Below are 26,732 nucleotides of genomic sequence, written 5' to 3'. Positions count from 1 at the left end.
ATCTGCAATTTTCCGCTAACAGTATTTTCTAATCCAGATTTTGGGTTCTCCGTTTGCCTTTTAGTGAGTAGTTATATGTGGTATATGAACTTCTATATCTTTCTGTTTCAATATACTAACCGCAGCGAATAGGGATTTTATTTTTGTATAATAAAATCAATGAAATTGCGTAACGAAATTGAAATTTCTAACGGTGACTAGAAACGGAAATACGAGTAACTTAACTTAAGAACACATAGAGCGGCTACTAAAAATAAATCCAACTTTTCTGCTGCTAAATATAATTTCAGTGCGTCCAGTTAAAAATATTTTTAGAGCTTAAGCTTGACCCAGTTTTATTCAGAAGTCTTTCGTCATTTTTTTTGCATAGACTAAGTAGAACATCATCAACGGAAACTCATGACAAATGAAACTTGATTCAAATATTCCCTAAAAAATACAGCAACTCAAATTCGGTAGTCTATCAAGAGGCCTTAAATGTCATACAAGGAGAGTAAAACTTTAAATTCCGTCAACCACTCTACCAAGAATTGCAGATGAGTAGCTCGAATTTTGTCTGAAACAGGCGGTCAACTTGTGATATGCTGATATGGACTTGGTGACTGCAATATATTAACATTTTACATATGCCGATCACGATAACATACATAACGCCAGCCACTTGAAACTAGCTTTTCCATGCCAGAAATCATCTGCTTAAAAGCCTTTCAGTTCAAACTGCTCTTTTCTTAGAGTTCAACCTTAAAATAGTTAATTTAGTTCAAGAACTCAACAAGATAGGTACCCAATAACTACTGCAACAACAACAGTAATTATGTTTCAAATGAAGCTGATTTTATCGCCATAACTCCTTTTCGTAATGCTAGCTTGTGACCTAAAGGTTTGAGCTTCAGACGGAGGGAGCTTTTGTTTTTGTAAAGATTTCTTTTACATTATTATATAACATTTCTGGTTATGGTTATTAGCTAACTATCTTAGCCGAATGATTCGTCACTGCCTTCATGCCATATAAAACGTATTCGGAGCCGCAAAGTTTACATCAAACAAGAAAAAACGTTAACTTCGGTTGCACCGAAGCTAAATACCCTTCACAGGTGCATTTCTGTTAGTAACTATGTGTTCAGTTTGTATGGCAGCTATATGCTATAGTTAACCGATATAAACAACTCCTTCGGAGATTACATTGTTGCCTTAGAAAATAATATATACCAAATTTCGTGAATATATCTTGTAAAATGTGAAAAATTTCCATACAAGCATTTGATTCCGATTGTTCAGTTTGTATGGCAGCTATATGTTATAGTGGTCCGATATCGGCCGTTCCGACAAATGAGCAGCTTCTTGAAGAGAAAATGACGTTAGCAAAATTTCAAAACGATATCTTAAAAACTGAGAGACTAGTTCGTATATTTACAGACAGACAGACGGACAGACGGACATGGCTAAATCGACTCAGCTCGACATACTGATCATTTCTATATATATACTTTATAGGGTCTCCGACGATTCCTTCTGGGTGTTACAAACTTCGTGACAAACTTAATATACCCTGTTCAGGGTATAAAAATAAAAAAAATCCAAAATGTAAGGCTCTTGTGCATATTTTGCTCTAAAAAATATTTATAAGTGCAAGTAAAAGTTTACCGTTACTCATAGTTGGCTACATAATTTTTCACTTCGTTGCGAATCCCTTGACATTTTCGGCACGCCTGCGCCCTTCGCCAACGGTTTCAATCACTGTCTGTTTTCCAACACTTCATTTCTCAAATTTCTTCACTTATCTGATAAAAAAATTGGAATTAACTGTAAACTAAGTGCTAAAAATTAAACGTTAAATATTCAGTGAGTGGTCCCTTGAGCGGAGCCTTGGCCCACGGTCCCTAAAGTAACCGCGGCAACGTGACAGCGAGCTTAAAGTTTAGTGTGAAAAATTCAACAGAGAGGAACGTATTTTATGTCGAAAATAAGAATTAAAAGTAAAATGCAAAAATACGCGAAAATTGTGTGCTGGAAAAAAATTTGTATGCAAATATGCTAGAATGAGCTGCATTTTAGTGAGTGTGACTGACGCTGCCAGACCACCAAATTAAGCGCATTATAGCGGAAATATAAGCAGCGACTCTGTGGTATCCTTTGTTGTTTACGCCACCGACTGGCTGCTTAACAAGCTGTAATTATTTTAATTATGCAATTAACTTGCCCGCGAATGAGTGTCCGGCTAGCATGTTGCCCTCATTTTTGTTGCAGAAATATGGAGCACAGGCGTTGCTTTAAAAAAGAATGAAGATCTCGCAGTTTTACAGCATACTCATATTAGAGCACAGACACTTCGATTTGGCACTGAAACGGATCGATGTTGGCAGGTTTATTTACGCAGAGTTTTCTCTTTCTAAAATCGCTTGCTTTTGCCTCCATAATTTCTAAGTTATAGACCTCCATTTGTATCTCAATTAGTAAGCGATTCCTTAGTGCTATACCTTACTGCCACAAAGGTTTCACAGTTAGCTAATAAATAAATAAAAAATACAGAACGAAAAAATTTGGTCCTTTAAAACGTTGTAAGTGTCTTAAGCCTGCTGCGAAAATCTGAAAGGCTCTCTAGATGCATATGCTTATGGAAAATGCTTTTTGTTAACCATCGAGGCATAAACGATATTTTATGGTATGATAGTAGCTCAGTTTCAAACCCATAACTCCAAGAAATTTAATCAAGTTCTCAACCTACTGCCCAATAAAATTATTTCAGAATTTTCGCTTAGAGTTAATACTAACGGTGTACAGCAAACTCATAAATATACTACTAAAAGTTATGTGGTAACTAATTTTCATGCTTTAAGAATCTGCAAGAGGTCTGACTTCAATTTAGTTCCAACAATTTCCTATCCAAACGAAGCATTGTAGTTTGTGTGCTTTTTCTCTATAGTTTGGAATATAATATCAAAATCTAATGTCAGAAGCAGAGCAGTAACTTAAAAATCGGTTTTCTACAACGAGCTGAGGCACATTAAATCCAAACGCTTTACGGACCTGCCTGTTGTTCCGGCACAATGGAGAAAACTCTTGAAAAGCGCCTCTTACAATGGCTACCAATTTAAATAATGATAAGCTGGATTTCGACTACACATTTATCCTAACTATAAATATACAGCTTAAATAGTTCTTTATTTGGATTTTGAATTTGTTTTTTGATTTTGCATCACTACCCAGGAGTTGAAGGGCCATGAAGGCCGCAGGTCTTTAGCGTTACCCAGGATCCATCATCTTGGAAGTTCTTAATTTGGATTTTGAATTTGTTTTTTTTTTTGTATTTGTATCACTACTCAGCAGTTGAAGAGCCATGAAGGCCGCAGGTCATTTAACGTTACCCAGAATGCATCATCTCGGAAGCGACCTGCACTCGTACATCCCGAACACAGGCGTTATTTAATATGGTTTCACAAAGGACTAAATATAGCAGTCTACTTGTGATCTCTCATCAGCTATCTAAACTTACCTAACCTCTTATGCCAGGGCTTTTTACCAGCAAAAATAGCAGAGTCAGTCTTTAGTATTTGTATAAGCTACACTTATACTTGTCTTCTTGCAAATCGTACATAATGGTCGTCTCTCTTCAGCAGCTCTTTCAGGTGGTACTTTCATGTGAACGCATACATTTTACCACTTTTTAGGAAAATTTTTTTTTATGCGACAACAAAATTCAATCATTTTCATTTTTTAATATATTTTTATTTGTATTTTGAAATGTACAAAAAAAATTTTTTTCGTTTTTTACATTTTTTATATTTATTTTTTTTTTTATCAAAGTAGTCTCGAACAAAAAACAGTAGTTCACTGGTCTTGGTTATAGCGGCTGTTCATGTTGTCTGAAATAAAAAAAATCGAATGGATTATTATTCAATAGTTCTGCGGCTATCGTCCTTACCAAATATAAACAATTTCATCAAAAAAAATGTCGAACTTCAAAAAAAAAGTCACGAAAATCTTGGTTTTTTCCGTTAAAAATCGTTAAAAAAAATATGGAAATATTTTCGAAAATAAAAAATTCTGGTAGGTAAGATAACTATAAATCAGTAGAAGAACATATGTAAATTTTAAAGCAATCGGTTGAATACTTTTTTTTTAGTACCACGACAGTTTCAGAAAATGATGATTCGAGAAAAATGCGTTTAGAAACGTAGCAGCTGCAGACTTGTCATGGCGCCTGGTAGACAGCCGCTTACGACTCGTCGGCGACTATGAGCTGTAACTTATCAAATACTATGAATTTCGGTCTGAATTTTTCACAGCGTGTTTTCAATAGGTTTTGCTGTCAAAATATAGAAAAAAAACGTTTTTTCGAAGTGATTACATGAGAATACCCCCTTCAAGTTCCAAAAAAAAAAAACAAAAAACAAACCGCGAGAAACTTGAGTCATCTCTTTAATATAATATTTTTAAGGAACACATTGCTTTTGCTATATACGGCTTTGCATATTCCCAATTTAAAATCACTGTCTTTCACACACCTAAACTGGCACTGAACACCACGCTAACGGTATCAAAACTGTATTTGTTTGTTGTTTACTGTAAAGATTTGATTTCCTTTTATTGTCTGAGGTTGCAAACGCCTTTTTTATCGATTATAAATTCAATCAACATTCTCCCTTTTCAAATATCCACTTTTGCTCTCTTTGTCAACATAAAAGTTAAGAATTGAATGGGGAATGCGTGCAAAAGCGCAACGAATAAACAGCATGACAGAAAACGAACAATAACGCGATAAGCTTGAATAGACATTCCAGTGGCAAGTGAAAGGCGAAGGAGAGACCAAGAAGAAGTGGGAAAATAACAGAAGTGAAATGGAAAATAATTACACAAAGCTATTGAGTAAAAGCTAAGTGAGAATTGTAGAAAAAAAAACACCTAAGGCAAATAAAAAAGACGCTGTCAGCAATAAACGGCATTCAAACGTGTTTAAAAGCGCTTGAAATCAGAGCAAAAACAAAATATGGCAGAAATAAAGGGATGGGAAGAATTGTACAGCAGCTGCGAGACACAAAGTGAGGAAATGCTTGAGTAGCGGCAAAAGCATGGACGTGGAAGAGAAGTCGCGAAAAATAATAAAGTAAATTTGCGCGTCTAAGCGAAATTTTCACTAGCCGAGTAAAAAAGCAAAAAATATAATAACCAAAAGAATAAACAGAATGCCAACAGAGCATATTTCATTTCTATGACAAGCCAGACCACACAACGCATTAGCAACATTTCATAACGGTAAGAGGATTGCAAATGTAGCAACGAAGTCTGCGGTGAGTTTAAATGAATTTGGAGTTGTTAAAAGCAGCAGAAGACAGCTCGTATGTCAAGTACTAAAACAAAAGTCGAAGTACTAAAAGAAAAGTCCACAAATGTTACAAAGTTCGCACAAAAATTAAATTTAAAGATACTAAAAGGAATTAGCTAGAAGAGAGAAAGCTAACACACAAATGCACGAAATATTTACAAGTAACCACATGACTTGGAGCTTGTCAAAAGCAGCTGCATACATAACTTAACACCCACAGCGGTTAAACCTTTTTTAAAGAAACAAAAAAAAACAACAGAAACTTTAAACTTAATGGGGATTATATATTCTCATACGAAAGAACGTTATTTTGGCATTTAAGTTTTGAAAATTATCTCTTTCAAATGTTGGCCACAGCTACGTCTCAAATGCTATATTCGTTGAGTGCAATTTTCGTTGAAACGTTCAAGCATTTCCATTGGTAACTTGCGAATGACACGCGTAATGTTTCGCTACAAGACCTGAATCGAAGCGGAATTGTCAGGCATAGAATTTAGACTTTACATATCCTGATATCACACCATCTTGGTGGCCGATAGACCGGCCCAAAACTCACCGAAGTGGGTTCTCAATAAATGCATTGATTGCTGCGATGTGTGCGAGTTGGCGTCGTTTTGTTGAAACCAAATGGCGCCGAGATCAAGAGATTCAATTTCAGGCATCAAATTGTTAGGTTACGTTTTCAGCGCCATTATTTTGAATTGAAGGCATATGGGCCGATGATTCTACCCTGCCACACACCACACCAATCAGTCGTTTTTTCTGCAAGCAATGGCAGCTCTTAAATCTTTTCAGGTTGCTTGTCGTTCTAAATGTGCCAATTTTGGTTACCAATAGGTATGTATATTGAGCTAGAAATGTGCCTCATTGCTGAACAACCTTTGGCTCGAAAACTTCGTATCCTCTTGGCACTTTTCAGCAGCCCATAGAGCGAAGTTATGTGGCTTGGGAAGTTCGAGCAGCAGTTTTTGCACAAGCTGTATGTTGAACATGTTCCATACATTAGTACGAGTTGCTGCGAACGACGCCGAATCGCCTCTTCACGGTCTTCGTGTAAACTCTTAGCTACGGCTTCCATATTTTCTTCACTGCGTGCTGAACCTGGGGTATTCGGTCGTATATTATCCAATAATATAAGCTGGGTCTCAGGATGAGTGATGGTGTTGCGAACTTAAAAAATAAAACAAAGGTCTCATTTATTCTAATCAAGGTGGATTTTTGATAACAGTAATGCTAACTAAAGTTAATAATATAACCATATACAAGTATATCGATAGGGTCTTATATGTAACCATCAGCAAGCTTCGTTCGATTCAAAAGATTTTGTCTTGAACATTTTTTCTGGCCCTTACTGTAATGTCGTATAGAAAGTAAAATCTCCGTGCAAGTCAGAAAAACCATAAAAAATCGACACAGAATCGATCATAGTAAAAATTTGAACGCTTGGCTAACGGAATATTTGCATGTAACTCACACTGTCTTAGAAGAACTACGTTCGACACCGAGAAATACCAATGTCTATATAGTGTTTTTCCCGTTATTTCGACCTTAAATAATCAAACTGTGCAGAATGGTTTTTGTTTGCTAAAAATTGTTGCGGATAGCGCTATTCTTGCTTATTTTCGGCTCTTTTGCCGTAACTGAATTTTATTTGATTTTGGTTCAGTAGAATATGTCTGTTCCTGTGGCCGGCCATAAGGTTTTCGTGCTACCTAGGAACTATATAAAATTAATACCAACCTACCACGATATCAAATTTTTATTTTGTCACATTGAAATGAGTGGTTTCCGTTTGAGATCAATGGAACCCAAAATTTGGCAACACGCACTCGGATAGCAGCCAATTTATGCAGTCTTGGTCAGTTCGTTATAAAGTACGATCAAACTTTTCAGTCGATGGCTTCATGAAATAGACTTCTACGCCAGAACCGCTAGAAAATGAAAAATATAACATTCAGCTGTTCCATGACGACCGTGACTGTCCGAACTAATTCCAAGTAATATTATTTTTGCAGAAAGACTTAGGGTTCTCTGGTATTTAGTCTAACTTTTGATGGTGACAGCCTATTCAGCTCCTCCATGACAACCACGGGTATATAGATTCTGAATTGGTTTCAATAAGTTTTTGTATACAAAAGCATGCGGAATACTTCTCAGAGTATACCATCCAAACAGAGCTCAGTTGATTAGAGCTGCAGAGAGAAATTTTTATTTATTTCTTCAACATCAAGAGTTAACAGACTGACGATAAATGTAGACGTCTTTGATTTGACTTTTATATTTGTTTATATGTACACTCAGTCTCAAAAAATATGCCAAAAAATTGTTATTGTCAGTCTCTCTCTCACATGAACTCGATTCAAAGCTGAAAAGCGACTCTCTGAACTCAAAGTCACTTAAATTGACTACGTTTTAATTAGCCTCGAAAATGTCTCAAAGCTTTAAAACCTAACACTCTACTTTTATCCAAACTTTCTAGAGCTGTGATTTGTCCAACATTCTTTTATTTTTTGTTTCAAAACTTGTACTAAACATGAATGAACCTGACGTAATTGCCGCCAACATACATAAATATAAAATCGATACACCTGGCCGGTTGGCAGGTTGGCAGCTCGCATGCACCACACAAACACCAAAAACTGAAAGAGACGTACGAAATTTCTAAAGAAAGTAGAAAACTTTGTAGAAACAAACAGCAGAAATAAAAGCAACATGGCAAGCAGACAACGAGCCAAGCAATCCAGCAGTCTTCGCTGAATCGCGCGACAACAACAAACAAGATTTCTTCCAATAGCGTTTCTTGTGTCACCTGTTCCTTGCTTTTACAAGTGTGTGTTCCCTCTTTCTCTGCATTGTGACTATGCTTAACACCCTTTTCGGTGTATTTTTAGACACTTTCAAAACTTTGTTGCTGTCGTCAGTGTGGGTGTCACAGTGTAGTTGGGGCTGTTGATCAAACATAGCTTCTTTATTAAATGACTAAAGTGAGCAGATAGAGGTGATAAGAGTATTGGAGTGCAAAAGTGCGGGGGAATGTATATTCAAAATTAGGCAAATATACTATACGCACAATAGTAGGAGGATACATATTAATTCGTATGCTCAAGTAATTTAGAAGTATTTTACAGTCGAAAATTTAGTAGACACTAAGTAAGCTGAACTCTAATGAAAACATGAATGTAGAAGTGGCGAAACTGTGCTTAGAGCCCATAGCTTTAGTCTTTGCAAGTTCTTTCAGACCAACCCCAGCTATTTGGAAATCCTCCGGACTCTGCGATAAGTTGGAAAGCATTCATGGAAGCTCTACGGTATCACGATATAATATATTACCACTATTTCATTGAAGGCAGTTCTTCATTTTAGTCCGAAACCTAAGTTATCCAAATACTGATCGACAATTTTTGATAAATTGAAGCCTAATTTGCTAGTTGCTGCTACACTAAAGGTTTGGGTCTCGAACTCAAGAAGACCAACAGACATTGCGTTTTTACGTGAATACCTTAAGACGGGGGCCATACCATACGGTGCTTAGAAGTATATAGATCAAAATAATGTGTTGATCAGCGCCCCAAATAGTACAAAATTTTTGCAAGTATTATTTGATTCCATTTGGTCGGGTGGAAGGAACACCTTTTCCACATTGGTAAGGTTCGAGGCTGATCTTAAACCTCTGCCGTGCTGTGAATCCGGCATTCGGCCACAGTCTGACTCGACAGCCTTTAGGGTTAAACCATAGCCACCACGAATCTCCCCAAAATCCATTGAGCAGAATGGAGCGAGCTCCTAGGACTAACTGCTCCCCGTGGTACCAGTGTTAAGTATCCGGTCAGACCTTGTAGCTTTTGCTACTAACAGTTGAGCAGCCATCTAACTCAGTGGCCAATGACTTTGTCGCTTGAGCTTCAAATGTCTGTTCACTAGAAGGAATCTCATTCAAATTCTATTATAACACTTCAAGCTGAGTATTAAAGCACTATTTCTGACAAAACTATGCTGAAATTTCGAATCAATCCAATAACAGATATAGTCCACATTGGATTTTTGTCCCTCTTACGAACTCAAGCAGAACAGTTCGCAGATTTTGAAATCGTTTTTAAAAGCTCACAAATATGAGTACCTTGAATGTACGTTTGTACAAGATATCGGAATTGCTTTGCCAGTTTTTAAAATACTTCTTCGTTTGTAGTAAATAATTTTTAAAATAACTCTTATTTTTTGTCTAAAAACATTTGATAATATTCACTAACGTTTCGGAAACCTTTTTGAGAGTTGAGATGGTTTAGGAAATCTTCAAATATCTAATTTGCTGAGTGCTCAATTTGCTTGACTTCCCTCATCGCCATCGCGTCAAGTCAAGCATAGATTTGCTTTCCTTCGCTGCGGTAAAGTAATAAACAGTTCGCTTTTCCCAAAGGCACATAAATATGTATAGACAAGGTAAGAGCATGTGAGAAAGTGTGGAAACCAGTTCTAGTAGATCATTACTGAACGCTGTAATTTGTTGTTGGCTTACAAAGTGACGAAATGTGCAAATTTAAGAACAACGAGCAACTGCAACTAAAGTGTACTTTGTCAAGGTTATTTGAAGGACTTTGGCTGGTTTAATTGAATTACATCATTTGAAGAAGGTAGGAAAACGATTCTTTGCTTTCCAGATTAAAATTAAATAAAAAATTATATTACCATATATTTAAAACATTAATTAAACAAAAACATTAATTTTTATTCAATAATTGAACCTTTAATTAGTTTTTTTTGAAATTAAGTTTAAACAAAGCTTACACTTATTCCAAATTACTTTTCTAATTATTGGAAAACTATCTAAAATTATATTTTTTTATGTTTTTCTGTTTTCTAGAATTGTATTTTTGTATTTTATATATTTTTAGGGTTGCCATACCGTTACTTTTCTTAATAAATGCTGCTTTATAAAACCCAAAAATTAAGTATATGTATAAATGAATTTTAATACACCAAATATTACTTAAGAAAAAAACGAATTCTTTAAGTAGTGTTGCCACCATTTTTGATTTTTAATGTTATAATTTTAATATTATAAATTACCGCTTTAAATAAATACAATAACTGATTAATTAATTAACTTTGATTACCACAAAATATTTGTATATGTCAATGAAATTACTTTAGTAGGGTTGCCAACAAACTTTTATTATAAAATAATTAATAAAAATAAATTGAAACTAAGTTATTTACATATTGTGATACAGTAATTTATAGCATGAAAAAATACAAATATGTTTTTATTAAAAAATATTAATTTGGGAATTAACTTGGAATTTTTTTTTTAATTTTGAAATTAATTTTTTTATCAAAATTTTCTTTTTATAGGATTTACTTCATTTTCATAACAATTAATTCCTAAAATATAACTTCATTAAAAATATAAGAAAATATTAATTTTGGAATTGAAATTATTTTTTTTTTAATTTCGGAACTGAATTCTTTTTATCAAAATTTTTTTTATAGTATTTGCTTTATTTTTTTTCTTAGTTTCTCAAATATATTTTCATTAAAATATCAGAGGAATATTAATTTTGGATTAAATTTGAAATAAATTTTTTTAACTTAATTTTAAAATAATTTTTTTTTTATCAAAGACTTTTTTATAGATTTTTATTTTTATAACAATTACTTACAAAAATATAACTTCATTAAAAATATAAATAATTTTGGAGTTAAATTTAAAATTAATTTTTTTTTAATTTCGAAACTGAATTCTTTTTATCAAAATTTTTTTTATAGTATTTGCTTTATTTTTTTTCTTAGTTTCTCAAATATATTTTCATTAAAATATCAGAGAAATATTAATTTTGGATTAAATTTGAAATTCATTTTTTTAACTTAATTTTAAAATAAATTTTTTTCATCAAAGGCTTTTGTATAGATTTTTATTTTATTTTTATAACAATTACTTACAAAAATATAACTTCATTAAAAATATAAAAATTATTAATTATGGAATTAAATTGAAAATATATATTTTTATTTATTTCGGAACTGAATTTTTTTTTTTTAATTTTTTTTATAGAATTTGCTTTATTTTTTTTTTATTAGTGTCTAAAATATAACTTCATTGAAATATCAGAAGAATATTAATTTTGGATTAACTTTGAATTTCATTTTTTTAAATTAATTTTAAAATATTTTTTTTTTATCAAAGGCCTTTTTATAGATTTTTTTCTATTTTTATAACAATTATTTTTAAAAATATAAATTCATTAAAAATATAAAAATATTAATTTTGGAATTAAATTTAAAATTAATTTTTTTTTTAATTTCGAAACTGAATTCTTTTTATCAAAATTTTTTTTTATAGAATTTGCTTTATTTTTTTTTATTAGTTTCTAAAATATAACTTCATTAAAATATCAGAGAAATATTAATTTTGGATTAAATTTGAAATTCATTTTTTTAACTTAATTTTAAAATAATTTTTTTTTATCAAAGGCTTTTTAATATTTTTTTATCAAAGGCTTTTTTATAGATTTTTTATTTTATTTTTATAACAATTACTTACAACAATATAACTTCATTAAAAATATAAAAATTATTAATTATAGAATTAAATTTGAAATTCCCTTTTTTTAACTTTAAAAATCATATTTTTTATCAAACTTTTCTTTTTATAGAATTTTCTTTATTTTTAATTAAAATAGTATACTTCATCGAATATCATTTTTATAAATTTTCATTTTTTTAACTTAATTTTATTATAATTGAAAAAAAAAATATTTTCAACCAATACATACATACATATGTACGAGTTACTAAAACACCGAGTATAATTTAATAAATAAAAACTTATTTCATACAATTTAGCCAAATATGCCTACATTACTCATACGCACTGTACATCCGCCTCTATTTCACACTATGTAACAGCATATTCAATATATGTAAATACATACCATTCTCCATACAAACAATATGCGCGCAATTAATGTGGGATAATCAAAACTGGATCATTAGAATTAGCCGCATAAATAAATTTTCACAATGTGAAAAATATACACGTTTCCGCTGCAGCGCCGCGTCAGTAAATCAGTCAACCAAAACCGAGCGTCGAGTTCAGCGTTTCGCATTTATGAATATGTGCATTCTTGCATTAATAAGCACTAAAATACTAAATATCCTAAAACAATCGGCATTCAATTATTTATTGAATTTTTGGTTTCGCTCTAACGGTTATTCATTAAAATTTGATTTCCGTTTTCATATGGCTATTATGTTGGCTTGTTTTGTTGCGCGAACAATTGCGAAATCAAATGTGTATTTTGTTAAACAAACTTTGCAAAATAACGGCCAGTATGTGTTGAAATATTTTTCGAAAATTTTTACTTATATTCTTAATTTTTATTATTTTTAGCAAGCGAATATCCACAAACAAGAGATTTACTTTTAATTGAGTGTTAAATTAGGTTAGGTTGTATAGCTAATTAATGAATTTACTTAAAATAATCCAAAGAAAAAAGTATAATTGAAAGAGATATTATATTGATTAACTTTTTTAAATTTATTTTAATTGTTTATATGAAAAATCAAATTATTATAATTTTTTTGGAAGAGTATTTTATGTTTGTTTATCCCTTTTGCCAATACCATTCATATATTGTATTTGCCTTGCTCTTAGGAACATCAAATTTAATATGTTTTCCCCCTTTACATATTTCCTTTAATATACATATGTAGAATCTATTAAATTAAAAAGAAGAGCTAAGTTTCACGAAAACATAATAAGGATGAATTATAGTAGTCTGACATTAAATAAATAAATAAAATAAAAGTACAACAAATAAAATAAAATAAAATTTAGTATAATAATTGAATCGAAAGAGGAGATCAAACGAGTGGTATCTTTTCAATCTTCTACGTTTTAAATTATTGTACAGCAGTTGAAACGCAAATATACTTTCATGACACTCCAAACGCAAGAGGTAACGTCTGCTAAATTCTTCGATTGTTTGCTTTACATTGAACAACTTTAGATCCCGATAGAGGACATCGCTCCTTATATAGAAAGAAGCACAGTATGGAGTGCAGCACATTATTTTGAAAAGCTTTAATTACTTTTAAATTAAAAGTCGCTGCACTGCCCCAGATTTGAATGCCATACGTCCAGACCAGCCTAAGTATTACCTTACAAATTGGCAGCTTATTCTTCAGAATGAGGCGAGTACTTGGCCTAAGGAGCCAATCTCCGCCAACTTTAATGTCAGCTGAGTTTTCTTCATTTTTACGTGATCTTTCCAAGTGCGCCTCTTATCAATTGGTATCCCCGAATATTTTGTGCATGGTTTTGTTGGTAACAACTGATCATGTAAGGCTGCTTGAGTGCAATTTTTGAGCTTGAGGGTATATACTACTTGTACGGACTTTTCGATATTAATGCCAATGTTGCTTTTGCTGAGCCACGATTCTAGAGCATACAATTGCAACTGCAGTTTTTTGGAAGAAGTAGTAAGTTTACCAATTGATGCTAGCAATGCAGTATTAGCAGCGTAGGTTGCCATCATTGTAGAGTCAGAATTGATGCCTTGAAGGTCTGCTGCATAACGAGTGTAAAGCACAGAGGCGAGTACACTGCCTGTCCGTTCCAGTCTTACCAAGAAAGGACATTACTTCGACTGGAATTAGATGGGTTTTTGAAGAATGGACCGAGAGAGTCGATTTCAAATCGAAAATGAGAAGACAGTTTTACAATAAAGATACAAAGAATGTCACCCGTACATTCTGTCGAAATCAACTTACTGAGGCTCAATTAAGCAAACAATTGAGATGAAAGTGTTTTGTGGTTGCTAAAAATTAAGTCTCCATTTTTTAGAGAGTTCTAATTTTATTTTAAATACATTTTTGAATTATACAATGTTATAGCCAAAAACGTTTTGAGAAAAAAACAGCTGAAGTTGTACTTGAAAACTCCATTTAAACTCAAGCTTAACGATTTCTTGTAGCAAACTCATAATCACAGTGGAATCTGGATTATTTACATTATTTAGCGTGAACCTTAAATTTTTAATACACGATCGTGCTTCAATTGTTGCTCTGGACAGCTAAAGAGTATACTTTAGCACCACACACTAATCAAACCACACACAGTTTACAAACACTATTTGCAAAACCGTTAATTTTCCGAGTATTCGAACAACGTCAACAGTGACATTAACGACAAGCACGAGCTCGACCTTCCGCACCACTGTCAGTTCCACAAAAGCAGCGTTAATTGATTTTCAATTCATGGGTCAATATGTTAGAAGGAAGGTCCACATTTGTGGCAAATCAACTGGCCTCGTAAAATCAGGAGGAGATTTGGCTGTTGCATGCCACAATTGTGTGCTTTGGCGCTATTAAACTGGGTATTGTGTTTGTTTATTTGATTGGTTTACTAGGTAACATACCATATATACTATATAAATAAGTATATAATAGCTACCCACAGTCATTGGTACTTCAATGGCATTTATGGCTTACGTGGAATTGGCAGGACTTTCTGCTCGATGCGCGTTAATCGGATTGTCACTTCATATTGTTAAGCATTCGTAGAGGATGCGAAGGCCATCCGATAAGTCAGTGTGATGACAGGATAAGAAATATATAGTACAAATGAATTTGCGTCTCAAAGCCGAGCAAGTGTGGGTCTCATGCGGAGTGACTAGCTGAGATTTCTTACACACTTAGAGGAAGGTTATTTGCTATAGACGTGATAAACTCTAGAATATTCGGACAGTCGAGAATGCAGCTTCGCCCACTGTGTATCTGATATCCTTCCATCTGTGTTAGCTCTTCGGTCCTTATATACATAATGTTTAGTCATCTCAGGTCGCCCTTATAAATCGCGCTGAGTGCGCAATTGACACGACGAGTCATTAAGTGCCCCATATGGCACTATTGTTGCTTTTGTTATAAAATCTTTGCTTTCTTTCACATTACTTTTTAATTTTCAACGCCACTTGGTAACTCGTGCCGCAGTTGACGCGTTTTCACTACACACTCGGCCGCTTTTAAACTCTTACACACGCCAGGACTCTCGGCGCTGTCCAAATAATTTCATTGTAAGCTTATTTGTTTTGTTTTCTTTATTTGTTTCTTTGTTTATGATATATTTTTCCCCTGCTTTCAACCACGCTCTCACTCCGCTCACACTCTCTTCCTTCACACTGTTTTACTTCAAGTCCAAGTCACTCCTTGAACAAGCTGCCTACGCCAGTCTCCACGCGCTGCCACTTATGTACTTGTATAACAGTATGTTCTTCCAGCTGCGCTCTCTATTCGATTCTACTTTATTCCAACTCCCTACTTATTTACACATATTCTTTTGCGTGCGCTTTCAAGCACTTTGTTTACACAGTGTGTGGACGCTATTTTGGTTTTGCAGCATTTAATTGAAATTAATCGAGAGTAGTAATGCAATTAAAATGTGACTTAATTGTGTTCGAGTCGGTGGTGGGTGGTGTGTGCTCGAAGGCTTACATGCAGCTACAGGCATCTATGTACAAGTGGTGGGACCTACAGTTACTTTTATGTCTATTTTTAACTATGTGTTTATGAACATACGAGAACTAATAAAGAATGTCAATGGCAAGACTGGAAAGTTACTAAGGTTGTTAGAGGGTCAGCTAATTAGTTGACAGAGGTTGATGTATGAGAAGACACAGATGCAAGTTTTAGCCAAAGTCTTGTAATTGTTATCTTGGCATTGCTCTACTCAGTATTTAACCTATATACTATAATCCGAGAGGCGACTGATACAAATGAACTTTCCCTGCTAGCTCACCAGCTCATTAAACGCCTGCGATTTCGCTGTGGCCTGCGACCCATACCAGTCTTATCACAAAGAGACTCGATGCTATTGATAGCGAGTTTAGGCACTCCTTGACCAGCCCTGAACGCACTGTTAATAAGTTCAAGTCTAGTATCGCCGCTCCGCTATTTGGGTGCATGATCACTTCTCTGAAGGAGGCCGCACTCCGGAGCAGTAAATTTACTGCTGCCTTAATGGATGCAACCTCGGTTTGAAAAACACTGCAATAGTCAGGAGGTCTGAAACTGGTGTTGATAGAGAGCTCCTGACAGTAAATCCTTCTACTAACCTCACCCAAGCCTTGACCCATCCGTAAAGAAGCTCACTGCCACTCTCATCCAACGGCTTCTTCCTAGTCACAACTGCTTTGTCAGTATATGGGCACAGCAGGAGCCGTCAGATTTTGATTTAAGTGATCTGGTATGAAGTCAAAGTTTGTGAGGATTTCCGGGCGTTCAGACACGCGTTCTTCTAGGAACCCAGATTTTTTGAGTCTGATAGCAACTTTCGCAACCATCCAGCTTTCGACGGTGTCTACAGGCAACATATCTAGCACATGTTTGTAGTGGACCTTGGTACACCACACATGCTGAAAGGCGCCACCCGCTGGACGCAATCGATTTTCTTAACCCACGTGGTCTTTTCGAGAGTACTCCACCATATAAACACTCCCAAGAATATAATGAGCTTAACTATTGTGTCGTGGAGCCAGAAAACCACTTTCGGTGAGAGAACCCATCTTTTGACAATGGCTGCTCAACAGCATTTTAAGGCAACCGATGCCTTTTTTGCTCTCTCTTCGATATTATTCAGGTTCCATAAAAGCTTCGTATCTTGAGTCATCACTATGTTCACCGGCTTCAGTCGGATATTTTCCGACAGCGGCGTGACCGGGATCTTGTACTTTATATTAAATAAAACCATCTCGGCTTGATTTGGGTTGATGACGAGACCACTTCCGACTGCCCAATTTGTTACGACGCTGAAATACCTTTGCGTCAACTTGTACACGGCACTCGAGAACTTTTCTTTGACCATAAGTGCTACATCGTCTGCATAGGCAATCAACCGGCAGGCACGACCCTCAAGTTTCTAAGTAGGCGTGAACGATCCGGATCACATTTCGTCGAACACGTGCGTTGCCCCATTCCATTTCAATCACTTTATCGCACAGAAGTCTAAAAATGTGGTTTTTGAGGTTTGATTAAAACCCAAGACCGTCCAGAGCAGTAACGACTGCAGGATGTTAGTGAGAGTTCCTACAATATCAAGGAAGGTCTCAACAGTAAATTCTTTAACCCTAAGTGCTTCTTCAAGCCTTGACACGAAAGTATGCAGGGCAGTGTCCATTGACCTGACTTTGCAATAAGCATGTTGCGCTCCTGATAAATGATCGTTCGGAATGCGCCTACTTATGTACCAGTCCATCAATCTCTAGTAATCTTTTTAGTAAGAAGGAAGAGAGGCTGATGAGCCTAAAGTCTTTGGCCGTAACATGGGAGCCTTCACGCGCCTTTGGTATGAAAGTAACTCTGACTCCTCTCCAGACCCTTGGGATGTATCTCAAAGCAGCATTACTTCTAATATATGAAAAAACTATATTGAATACAAAATGAAATTAGCACATATATGTACATATGTGTCTTAAATATAAAGTAGTAAACGTGAAGCAAGACACACGCCTGTTGAGTACTGAAGAATCGTACAAACTTATTAATTTGTGTGTCTTTGCTTTTTTATTTGAAGTTTCATGAAAAAAATCGAAAAATAAATAAAACAGCCTAAGTATATGGAAAACTTTTGCGGTGAAAGCAAAAAAATCCTCATCCTCAACACTACTTATTACTTTACATACTTCCAGGCTGCTTATGTGCTTACCGCAAAACTTTCATAAACAAGCGCGACCGAAGAAAAATACAAATTTCTAATGGATCAAATTAAGAATGCCATAAAGCATTTTTATTATTGGAGAAAACTTTTCCATTAGGCAAACATTTGTTTCGAAAAATGTCGAAATTGCAAATTTTCAGCAACAGTGCGCACAAAAGTATGCTATGAAAATGTGAAATGCTGCAAATAATATAGTTTGATGGCATTTGGCACAGAGGCGAAATTAATAAACAAATATGTATACACCCACATGTATTTAAAACAAAAAATTTACATATATATCTATAGTATATAACATGTATATACATTTATATACGGCACAGACAAAAATGTCTACAAAAATCGCGCACAATTCGCATAGCATTCAATTCATCAACGCCGCCAGCTTTGCATTGCATACCGAGCCAGCACTATTTAATGCGCCATCATGTCGAAAATGCGTGCTAATTTGCGCGCACAAAAGTATGTCAGGCATTCTGCGTCATAATGATGCTGATTACTCTTGGCAATTGCCACACGCGCGTTTAATGCACATTATTGCGTAAACAAAAGTTGGGCGAACAGTTGTGCAGCTGCCTCGCTGCCTAGCTCAAATCATATGTAAGTCATCAGCCACAGTTGATGGGTGAAATTTGGTTTGAACGCCTAAAAGCATGCCAATGCTAATTACGTCTGTCGATGCGCTGACATTTCATTCGTTGCAAATATTTCTGACACATGCGTGGAGGTAACGTAGGCAAGTTGGTAATTAATTTAAGTCCTTTACTTGATTTGGCAATGGAACATTCAGTTTGAGGTCATTTTAGGCGCAATTGAAATATGTAATGCTGGTTTTAATTGTTATTGCTCAACACACTAACCTCTGTTAGGTGTAATGTGGTGGGTTCGAGAGGCAACCGATAACTCGCCTGGTCCACTTAGGCACAGTAAACACAGCAGTAACATAATCCAGAAAGTCATTTGGCTTCTGCTTGGCTATCTGAAACTGTTGCATCTAATGATGATTGTTGAAGATTTGGCATCGGAAAATGTTGAGGATTCCTAAAACAACATAAAAATAAAATGTGATTATTGGTTTAAACAAAATTTGTGGCTGCATTAAGTTCAGCTATGTGCTTACTCCTGGAGAGGGGCTGGATAGTTTTCATACCGAAGAAAGGTAGAAACAACCAAATCTACTTAAAAGAGAAAATCTCGGACACTCATATTAGGGCCGCTGAACCTTGCAGAAGCTTGTGCAAGACGGAAAATGCATATACGAAGAACAGACCAATAGAGAATGCACTACATATACTACTGGTATTTAATATCCTGAGGCTCTTAAATATAAGGTGTACGCTCTTGGAGCTTGCCTGAACATTTGTGGAACGCTCAACAAAATCGTTAAAGAATCTACTCTGAATAGTATCCAGTAAATAAGGTGTGATGCTGCTTTAGAATCCCTGATATGTATGTGAAGCCCTTTAACCTCTAGACGAATAAGAGCAGAGTCGAACTACGCTAAAATGACCAAGGAATCCTGTAGAGTTACTCCGCAAGATAGAGGGCTATCTCCGCTTCTATGGACATTAGTGGTGAACAAACTGCTAAGGAACTTAGACTATAAAACCTCTAAGGTAGTCACATATGCGGACGGATCTTAATAAGCGGTGGGTTATCTTTTAGGATGCCTGCAAAAAATACCAAATTTGCAGTACTGTGAACACCACTCTCAATACAGTCCAGAATTGGGCATCGCAAGCGGGTCTGGCGTTGAAACGGATCTGCTTATGTACACATGAATGCACAATATTCCTCCATGGAGGTTCCCTTCGTTAAATGGGACAGAACTCTCTTTCAAGGACCGCTTCAAGTAGCCTTTGCTAGTCTTGGACAGCAAACTGTTGTAGAAGCATAACATGGAAGAAAGGGTTAGAAAAACGCAGGCATTCTAAAAGATAACAAACCCCTCATGGACCTAGCAACTGAACTGCATCTGGTATTGTGAAGAACCAAAAATGCTTTATGCATGGCTTATTGGCCTTCAAGATTAACCATAAACTAAACTTTAACAAAAGCAGACCGTTTGTTTTTCATTTTGAGACTCAACTTCAACTTATTTAAGTCTAAATGGAAGAAAATATTTTCGTATTGCTGCTCACATCCTGTGATTGGTTTTCTGTTTGTCATTTTCTTTGAAAGAATTTGTTTTACTTCAACCCTGTAAATTATTTCCATTAAAGTAAGAGCCTTCGGTTGGTTGCATATGAAAACAAAAAATCAATATGGTATATTGGGTATATTGAGGTTAGTTGTATATAAAAATATAAATCGCTTTGGTATATCGGGTATATTGTGGCTAGTTGCTTATAAGGAGCAAACAACTTGCACCTAATTGCAAAAAATACCAAATTTGTGAAATAAAATTCACCACTGTCACCCTGTAATGCCGTTGCTGACAATTTTTGGCAAAGCCAACTTGACAGACTTACACTTGACGCACAGAATGAATTGGTAGGTGACTACTGCATACTTCACAAATGACGCAAGTACAAAACTAAAACCAGAAACCAAACTGAATGATCATAATTAAGTTCTTATATAAAAAACTGTAATATCTGAAGAAATTGTCATATACTCATATTGGTATTGGTTATTATATCTGACAGCGATTTTCGACTTCTGATGAAACATTGTTTTGCATTTTAGGTGACTATAGATTATTTAAATGCTAAAATTTACTTTTTTAGATCAAATGGTAAATATTCTTTAAAGCAATTAAATTTTATTGTTTATTTCAAGGCCAAGCTATGACATTGTACGCCCACTACCAGTGAATAATAAAATCGTTTGCTTGCTTTGCGCCCAATATATTCAAAGAAAGGGTGAAAAGACCATATTTTATTCATATGTTTGTATGTATGTATGTATGTAGTGTTCTGAGCTATTAAAATTTCGCTCAGCCAAACACAACGTGACAAGCGAGTCACAACCTACGCATACAAACAAATCAAAGAGTACGCCCTTGACAACCCACTTGTTATGCCACTAGCAAAGCCAACATTCATATTTCGCCAGCGCAAGCATTTTCTGGCGCATTTGTGGGTGTTTCGTTGGTTTTGGCCAAATTAAAATAATATTGATACAACTTGTCCAACTTTTGGCGCAGTGCAAACGAAAGGAAAATCGAAAATTGAATGCAAAACGCTGACAAATATGTTTGTGGCAGCGCGCAACGAGAAACTATAACGCCAGACATGTGCAAATATACAATATGTAACGGTATTAATTTGTGTGTTCAGTGGTAAATTACATGCTAATCGTATTTGTTGTGGTTTGGCGAAATTTTCTAACAAATTAAAGTTCATTCACTCTGTTTGAGTTAAGTAAATTATGTGCATACTTAATGACCAATAAATGCTGAGTGAAAATTGTCAGAAATTTAATTGGTAGGAGTATAGGGGTTACTGAATAAAATAGTTGTACGAAATATTGAAAAAAAGTAAATTTTATTTTTCTTTATTTTTTTTAGTTTTATGAATGTATTTGATTTAAATTTTATTGAAAATTTGTCTGAGGAACAAAAGGCGACGGTCATGTACACACTGTTTCAATTGTTCAGGAGCTAAAAATTGCACAAAAAACTCACTTGGAATCATTTGGATGCAAAAAACACCCTGTATGGTTGCCAAAAGAGTTCTAACATTTTTTATTAATTTTCTACAAATATCTGTATTGAAATTTGCATTTCCATATTATGCTAAATTGTTACTCATACGCCCTGTGGTACTCATAATAACAGAGTTTAAAGTTTTAATAATTGCTACATAACGTACGCAGCTGCAAATAATTAGTTGCAGAATAATAATTTAGTTAACCACTTTTGGTTTACACACTATGACGCTTATGATTAGAGAGTCTCATGTTTCAGGGCAACTCAAATGCCAGACAGTCCACCCACATGAAACTGTAAACTCTTACAAATAAGCAGTTGTGGAACACAGTATGCTAATAATATACACAAAATAGTTTGAATGAGTTTTCAATTAACAAAAAAAACTAAAATATTATATAAATATTTTTTTTCAACAAATTGTAGTATTTAATATGTTACTCATACGCCATGTATGACAATATATTTTTGGGCTGATTATATGCTTGTTTATTGAGAAGGAGTTGAAAATATTCGTAGTTATGTAGTGACGTGATATAATTTCGCAGTGAATATAATAACAAGTTGTAATATTAAGCTTTAGACACTCGAAACCGTCTCAAGGCATATATTTCAAATAGTTTTAGTTTGTTAAGGGGTCAGTAGGGTAATCTTTTTAATTTTTTTTTTTTGCATTTTCGGTTTCCTTATACCCTTAGAATTAATATAAAAACCCACTTTACTATTGGAAGCTTTCGTAAATGCCCAAAAATAATAATACCGCTCGACGTTCGGTGCTTTAAACGCGTTTTTCTCAAAACACACTTTTTTAAATTGGCGGACATGACTCCGGTCGAACTACAAAACCGATTTGCTTAATTTTCTTCTTAAATGTTCGCAAAACGCCTAGCTGTCGTCCCTACTAGATTCATAATTTTTTATAATTTATTGACAATGTTGTGACAAAATTTATGTAAAAAAACATGGAAAAAAATTAAAAAAATAAAAACGTCAATTACTTTTTTATTTATCAACATTTTTTTCATGATTCTAGTAGGGACGATAACCACTTACTTATATTTTAAGAATTAATTGGGTTTTTGTGTTTCGGATGATCCAAACATGAGAAATCGTGTCCGCCACTGAAAAAACGCATCTCATTCACCCAGCCATTTCTCCGACAGGTGTCATCAACAAATACCGAAAAAATTTGTTTATACACTCCACGATATGCCTCATGATATAAGAAAAAATTCAATTCTAGAACAAAAATTTCTATGAAAAAAAATTTCAGCAAAAAAAGGCACATATTACCCTACTGACCCCTTAAGCGAAATTTAAAAGAAAAAGTAAATAATATTAATAATATTTACTAATTAATTAAATAATATAATAAATAATAAAAAAATGATAATTAACTAAATAATAATATTTATTTAAATTAATTAATTATTAATATTTAGTTAATACTAATTATTAATACAGCTTGCTAACTACTGTAATATTATTGATATTTACCATTTTCATTAACTTTTAAAATTTTTTAATCAAATGGAAGAACACAAACAGCAACTGAGACATAAAAGTGGTATTTTTATATCGAAAATTATATTTTTATATATTATATTCTCGATGATAGCTTATGAATTCTACGATTTTCTCATATTTTTGTAAAGCTAGAACAATGTAGATAATTTTTGAAAAAAAAAAACAATGTTATAGGAGAATCAAACAAATTGGAAACTAGAGAAAACCAACAAACATTAAAGGAAAAATAGTTTACTGCCAATCTCAGTTCGCCAATGGGAAGGAGAGTGGCGCTATTGAATTTTTAGGGATTAAAAACGGGAATGTTGTACGTAATAAAAAGGTCTATAACTTTTGTGTATAGACTTTTTTCATATAACCTTAATGTTTATGTAAAACCTTCAAATAACCAAGCTTTTGGGTTACTTAATTTTATCTTGTGCAAAAAATTATTTCAATTTCCCACTTGATTTTGTGTAAGTTCACCTACTAATGTCTTAAATACACTGTACTTTTCGATTAAAATACTTATTTTTACTTCTTAAATTATCGTAATATCGGAAAAAATTTCAGAAATTCAGTTAATTTTTACTTTTTTTATTGACAACATATCAAACAAAAATCTAATTTTCATACCAAATTTTCAGATTTTTAAAAGCCACTCTGGTTACTATGATAAATTTGCTCAGCAAATGGAAAAGCAGCCGCAAAACGATTCAAAACTGCTTCTCTTTACTGCTGCTTCTACGAAATAATAATTAGTTGAATTTCTTTCGTTGTTCATCATTTACAAAGGTTTTTGCAGTAGTCTAATTGGATTATTGCAGCCTGTGGAGGCAAAAGTACTACAATCAGCAATGATATATTGATTAACAGCCAACTCTCCGCTCGCACACACATATCGTTGTTATCTTTGAGCAAACTAATCAATGTTTCTTATGAAATGCATTAAAGTTCCAAATTAGTATCTAATTTCTATGCGAGTGCTACAAGGCGTATGAGTGATATTTCATGCATTAGTCCAAGAGTTTACTGATTACATTAGAGCTGCTTTATGCGTTTGAACACTTGTAATTGCGACTCTTGCACTTTTCTATATTCACTCGAGAATGTATGCCGTTATAACTAAAGATGAAAATCAAATTTCAATTTATCCCTCGAATCTGGCTCATATTGCTAATGTTTGATTATTCTACGAAAATCAAAAGCATTGAACGGCTTCATTGGCAACAGGCGATTAATAATTTTCAATTAACGCAGGTTGCAACGTTTTCATAATAACATAAAATTAATTATTAATTAAATAAAAAAGACGCTAATTTAATTCAATTAATGTAATAAATTAAACTAAAATAAATTAATATTAAAAAAAATAAAATTAATTTAATTAATTAAGATTAAATTAAAATTAATTAATTAATTAAAGCAAATTTAAAATAAAGTAGAATAAAGACAGAATTACTTTAATAAAATTAAATAAAATTAGTAAAATAATACGTAATATCATTTATTTCTCTCTAATTAATATAAACATAATTATAATTGTAAGTGTAATATTAATTTTAAATCGAAAAAATAGTTAATTTAAATAGTGGTAATTAGAAACTTTAAACGCAAATATCTCGAAAACTATTGGTTTCCTGTTGCTATAACCATACATATAGTATATTCTTAATATGGAGAACCTCCTCTATCCGTACCATACCCATTTTATTCCCGAAAACCTGGACGGTATTTTAAAGCCGATCCAAATTAAAATTTCAGCAATTTAGATAATTAAAAATTAATTTTAAGAAATTGTTATAGACAAACCTACCTAACAAGAAAGAAATTAAATTTAAATATAAATTAATTTGAAAAAATTAATTAAAAATTAGAAAACTCCAGAAACTCATTAAAAAATAATGTTAGATAGCCCTACCAAAATAGAAAAAAATTAATAATTTTAAAAATTACTGTATAAAAATTTAATTAATTAATAGTTTTAGAAAGTCCTAGAAAAAATAAAATAATTTGAAAAACTAAAAAATAATTTTAAATAGTCCTTTCGAAATAGAAAAAAAAATTTTAAATTAATAAAGAAAATGGTAAATAATTTTAAAAATTAATTTTTTGTTTGGTTTGGTAGGTTTGCCTATAACAATCCTTTTAAATTTTAAAAATTCAAAAAATTAATAAATTATTCATTTTTTTTTTCTTTAGTTTCGTAGGACTGTCAGTTTTGAAATGTACCACAATTTCCACTTGGAATTAATTTTCTGAATAAATTATCATGACTCACGCTTAAAACTTGCTTCGCAGGTGCAATAAACGACGCACTTTTACTTGTGACAGCACAAAGATAAATTACTCCAATTAATGCTACATTTAAAATTTCATTAATAACACAAAACCACACAAACGCGCAGATATACACATCCACAAATACGTACGCATAAAAAAATTGCAAATCGACTCACTCATACATATTTACAATACACATACATATACAATATATATAAACGACAGCAATTGCAGTACTCTAAATTGAATATTTATGAATGAATTACTATTTGTATGAACGAGTGTATGTAATATATAGAGTGTGTGCGAATGTGTGCGTTGTATAAAAAATTAAATGGCAAATGAGCAGCGTTGAGTAAATAATTAAGTGAATAATGAGCGAAATGAGTTGAACTTCTGAAGAGTGTATAAAGGAGTAGCTGGTGGCTGGTGACGGCGGTGTCTCTGGCTGTCAAATTGCGGAAATGAAGAGGACAGCGCAGCCACACGGCCGCTACACTTTTCACCTCTCCAGCGGCAATGGCTTTATAGTAAGCACGTTAAGGTTGCTGCTGGTAGACAATTACTTTTTGTACGCGCTATGAAAGACGCTGAATTTGCTTGTCTACCGATACTGTGATCCACAATATTTCATTACTCATTTTCTACCTCCAACTTTTATTCGGTTACTTTTTTGTTGCTTTTCTGAATAAATAGAAAGCATATAAAGATGGGGAGAAACCAAAGAGATGACGGAGTTTGTGTTAGTCGAAGTTAAATGAAGTCATACTACTGATAGTTCTAACCATAAATTTATTTATTTTTTTAGAACATTATTTGATCGTAAAAGAGCTATATATACATGGACCTATTCGATTTCTAACTTATTCAATGTTTAATTCATGCTTCATTGAAATTGAGTTATTTGAGACAATTATCTCCACCCACTCTGAAACCAGAACGAAAGCTGGAGCGCCAGCAAATTATTGCATGGGAGAAGTTTCGAAGAATCAGACATTAATATAAGTGTAATGACTCTACATAGAAAAGCTCCGTTTGTCCTTTTAATATAGAAAAAACTACGAATCGAGCGTTCTACGACTGACTACAAAGCGATTTGTTAACGCGCTTCGGACTATATTTGTCATATCAGATTTGAGAGGTCATCAAGCAGTATCAGAAAAGTCTCATTCTCTCCTTTCTCTTTATGCCATTTACATATCCTCTATCACCCTATTTATTTCTCTCTCTCTTTTACACTCTATTTTTCTCTCCCACTC

The 26,732-nt window shown here is 33.6% G+C and overlaps 1 protein-coding gene across 1 annotated transcript in view; it reads left to right on the top strand.

Moving 5' to 3' along the window:
- Nucleotides 1-26,732, top strand: part of LOC120775686 — a 135,659-nt gene that overhangs the window by 54,239 nt on the left and 54,688 nt on the right. The gene's annotated exons all lie outside the window — the stretch shown is intronic.

This window comes from Bactrocera tryoni, chromosome 4 (assembly GCF_016617805.1).
Source record: "Bactrocera tryoni isolate S06 chromosome 4, CSIRO_BtryS06_freeze2, whole genome shotgun sequence".
Lineage (NCBI taxonomy): Eukaryota > Metazoa > Arthropoda > Insecta > Diptera > Tephritidae > Bactrocera > Bactrocera tryoni.
Note: the sequence above shows the minus strand (reverse complement) of the source record. Positions and strands in the feature narration are given on the sequence as shown.